Here is a 4,985-nt window from a genome sequence, read left to right as displayed (position 1 = left end):
AGACCGGCCAACACTTAGGGAAAACAGAAAGAACCTACGTTGAAATATTGGGGGTGGGTTCCCCCAATATTAACCTAGACAAAATTGTTCACTTGTGAGCTGCTTTAGAAAAGAGGATCCAAAATGCTTCAGAAACAAAGGAATCCTTTTTTTTTTTAAACTGGTACTGAGAGCTTTCCAAAAGATTGAATGAATACAAAATTGTCACTCTAAAAGACTCTTTACAAAAGGTGAACAGGCACATGTCTTTATAGTAGTTACAACAGTTGTAGGGACCAAGAAGATCTCCTTGTATATATTTTAAACCAAAACCAAAGAATCCCAAATGAAGGAATCCTGTGCCCTAAGACATTTGCCTTTATTATAAACAGCCAGGCCGTTGGAAAAAAAAGTATCAATTTTTACACCAGGCATCTGACGGACCCATTCCTTTTGGCTTGGACTGATTCCCGACTAGAGGAAGCCTCCAAAGGCTTCACTCCTGGGACAATAATCAACTAATCTTTCAGAAATTAAAAAAAATATATTTCTTTGGTAGGGATTTAAAATCAAGTCTTAAAGATCCTCATGTCTAATTGACTATTTCCAGAAAAATACTTGTAAGAATTATTGGTCTCTATTTTTTTTCTATTTGATCTGATGGAAACCTCTCTCTCTGCTTGGAACTTCTCAGTTGATTAAAACCCCTATTCTCAAACCCCTGCAGACTGTATGATCTGCCAACTATGTCCACCTTTTTCTTGTTGTCATGATCTTTGGTATGCCCCAAAACTCTTGGAAAAACAACAACAACAACAACAACAACAACACAACTGGTTTGTCATTCAATCTTGAAAACAAACAAACAAACAAACAAGAAAAGAACAAACCAGTCTCTAACAATAAGGCAAGATTAGAAATATCCATGTTAAGTCCAGGTGTACAAAATGCTTGTCCTAGCCTTCCATAGGCTCCACCCACTCAATATGCTAGTGAAAAGACACAAACTTTGTTTTTGGGAAAGAATGGATAGGCCCTTGGAAGAGTAGATGGTGGTTTGTGACAAAGTCAGTCGGTGGTGGACTTCTGGCCTCCTCTCCTGTGATTTTGGGATTTTCTACATGGACCCTTTGGATGTTTCCATCTGGAAACTTCTCCTTGCAGAGAGAGAGATATTAAACTAATTGGGCTTATTTTATGTATTAAATTATATGGGAAGCATTGTCAAATAAGTAATGCTAAACCTCCATTGAGTTATATTTGTATGATTATTTTATTAATATGTGCTTCAGAAATTCTATGAAATTCATAGAAATCTAATCATCCTGATATAACACTATCAGTCTTAATTCTAGTTATTATCTTAAAATGTTGTATGCAGCAATAACCAAATTTCCTTGTCAATTACATAATCATTGTAATTATCTCTCATTAGATCTTTAAAAATGGCCACTTAAATTATATGGTTTTGTCATTCGCAGAGGGATAATTGTTTACTCTGGTATCTTCCTAAGAAACTGTACACCTAAATTGTTTTGTCTTCAAGGAGATTCATAGAAAGAACTCTAACAAGTTTCTGATAACTTTAAGATCATACCATTAAACTAGGTAAGAATTCCCAGAACTCTAATGAAGAATCTGGTTCATAAAACTGCTAATCCAACATCAAGCAGAACAATAATTAATTAAATGCCAAGAAAATTCTTTGGCAGATTTTTATGCTAAATCAGCCAGTACTGAAATTGTTAAGATAGGCAATTTAAATGAACACCATAAGATTGATCCAAGTCAAATTATATCTATGATAATATCTTATTTGAGATGGAGTCTTGCTCTGTTGCCCAAGGCTAGAGTACAGTGGTGCCGATTTTCGCTCACTGCAACCTCTGCCTCGTGGGTTCAAGTGATCCTCCTGCCTCAGTCTCCTGAGTAGCTGGGATTATAGGCACATGCCATCACACCTGGCTAATTTTGTATTTTTAGTAGAGATGGTGTTTCACGATGTTGGCCAGGCTGGTCTTGAACTCCTGGCCTCAAGTGATCTGCCTGCCTCGGCCTCCCAAAGTGCTGGGATTACAGCCCTGAGCCACCACATCCAGCCTAATAATCTATTTAATAAACAGTGCCGTGTACCTGAATTGGTATTTAAGAGGATGTAAATCCGGTATTAAGCATAATCTATTGGAGAGCTTGGATGGCCATCTGGTCCTTCCTGAGTCCTTAAAGCTTTCATTATTAAAATGCTTGTCACTATTGGAAATGCTCTATAACTCATCATGGAATAGAAAAAATGATCCAAATTATGGAAAATTATTGGTGTGGTGACTGTTCAAAAATTGCTAAAATGGTTTATAACCAATGTTTGGTCTGTCAAATCCATAATCCCAAGAAGACAATCAAAAATTCAGGTGGTAAATTTCTGCTACCGGATGGGCCATTTGAACATTTATAAAGGGATTTTATCCAATTGTCACCTTCCATGGGATATGAATATGTTCTTGTAATGGTCTGTGTTCTCTGGTCACATAGACGCTTTCCATACAGGAAGACCAATATTATAACAATAGCTAAAATATTATCAGAACTGTGTTTCCTTTATATTGCTGGAGAAATCTTCAGCAATAGAGGTACCCATTTTGCTAGAAAAGTTATAAAGCAAATAAGGTGTTATGAACACATTGGCATTATCATTGTCCCTATTACCCTTGGTCTTCTGGAAAGTTTGAAAGGAAAAATGGCATCTTAAAACTGAAATTGGGAACATTAACTAAATAGATTGGATTGCCTTAGCTACAGGTATTACTATTGGCCTCGATGGCAATCAGATCCACCCTCAGTGGAAAACATACATTGATCCCTTATGAAATAGTCAATGGAAGGTCTATGCCCCTAATAATAGGACCTCTCAGTCTCCTAAACTCTGATATGACTAAATTCTTCAAGGTTTTAATTTTTAAAGCAAAGTATATTTTCGGCAGATAAAGGAAGATTTTCATGATTCACTGACTGAGGATAATCAAATCCTTCATAATCTAGAACCTAGACATTGGGTCTTTGGAAAGGACATCAGAGAAAGACTGCCATTAAGCTCCATTGGAAGAGACCATGTCAAGTTCTTTTCTGCAGCAAACGATCAGGGTCTCAAGTCTTGGATCTATATCTCTCAACTCAAAAGAGCTCCTCCAGACTCCTGGAACTGTATACCTATTGGAGACTCTAAGGTAAAGCTGACCAGGGAAGATTTCCCCCAGAAGGAAATGGCAGCCTAGACATCGACAGCTTTCCTAAGACTGTGGATCAAGATTTCTCTGCCATCATGAAAGGCTTGTCTTTTCCCTTTCTTCCCAATTTCCTGCTGTCCCAGTCCCTTCCTTTTACTTACAGGAAAATCCATGGGACCATAATCTGTGGATGACTTTAGCTAAGTCTTATGCTCTAGTACAGAAACAGAGCAATTGTTGGGTTTATGAAGATAAGCTAGTTTTCACTGAGGAAAGATTCCAGTGGCATTCCTGGAGGCTCACTCTTGGTATTAGTGGGGTACTGGTAGTATGGAATTTGAAAGTAATCCATAAATTGAGAAAAATCTTGGGTTTAACCAACCAGTCCCCCCAGGGGTTCAGGTAAGTAGAAGTCATCTTCTGAAAACACTTAATAAAACATCATGCAGTTTTAGATCCTGTTTATTTAAACACCGCCACCAAATACATAAATGAAATTTCTCAGAGCAAAGAAACATATGACATGTTTATAGGAGCAGCAAACCACTGGTTTGCAGGCAAGCTTGGCTTTTCCAAGGTGTTCTAAACTTTATGCTCTTCTAATGGGTCTCCAGATTACTATGACTTGTGTTAACAAGATAATGACAACATTGGATACCTCTTTAAATCAGCTAACTGCAGTTCTTAATCATTATCACATCCTGAACAAAAACTATGACCAATTGTACTCAAATGTTTCGAGCTGCCTATGTCTGAACTTTGATTTGGATCAAACTGATTTGGTTCAGAGGCTCCTGTTAGGGAGTACACCTCAGGCTTTTGGTATTTTTGGTATTGTCCTCATAATAGGTCCCCTGGTGTACTGTCTCCTTTCAAGTCTTAAATATATGTATGCAGCCATCCACTGAGTATTGAATTGTCTCACTTTGACTAGATCATCAAGAACATAAAGAATTATTCAACTGATGTGATGTCATGACTTGTGAATTTCATGCTGAGACTAAATAAGTTTATTTATGATGGTGACAGAGAGTTTTCATCAATGCCCCAGGTTTTGAGAGGTGGCATCATTAAACTAAATTTGGGGAGATTGTTAAACTAAATTTGACCTGAGAATGCCTCCATACCTGAGTCCTTACTAATAAAATGCAAGGTAACTTAGTACTTACACTAACTAAAAACCTAACTTAGGCATATACTTTTGTCACAAATCAGTCACAGCCAATCACAGCAGCTGAGCTTCAGTCAATCACAGGCAGCCAACTCATCAGACCATGTTCACATAAGGCAATTGCTGACTAAGGCAAACACCAGCTGTAATCAATGGAGGTCTGTACCTCACTTCTGTTTTCTGTTCATAAATGCTATCTGACCACGTTGCAGGCTGAAGTTTCTCTGAAAACCTGTTCTATTTTGATGTCTGCCCGACTCGTGAATTGTTCTTTGTTCAATTAGACTCTGTTAAATTTAATTTGTCTGAAGTTTTCCTTTTAACAACTGAAGCATGCAGCAGGTCTGACATCATTAGGCAATTGAAATTCTCTTTCCTGCAGAGCTAAGACTCTGCCTCCTGCCTGATTCTCAAAGCAGAGCTCCAGGGAGCAGCAACACTAATTGTATAGGGCTGGCATACTAGAGAAAACTGATTTGCTACCCCAGCTCGAGGGCTTTTTCTAACTTTCCTCCAAAAGGAAATATACTAGAGCCCTGCTCACTCCCTGAGATACTGTCGTCACTAAGGTATGATGCTTGTTCATGGATTAACGTGTTTTCCCTCCAGGTATA

The sequence above is a fragment of the Rhinopithecus bieti genome, unplaced genomic scaffold (assembly GCF_001698545.2).
Source record: "Rhinopithecus bieti isolate Rb0 unplaced genomic scaffold, ASM169854v2 scaffold_5924, whole genome shotgun sequence".
NCBI classification, from domain to species: Eukaryota; Metazoa; Chordata; class Mammalia; order Primates; family Cercopithecidae; genus Rhinopithecus; species Rhinopithecus bieti.
Note: the sequence above shows the minus strand (reverse complement) of the source record.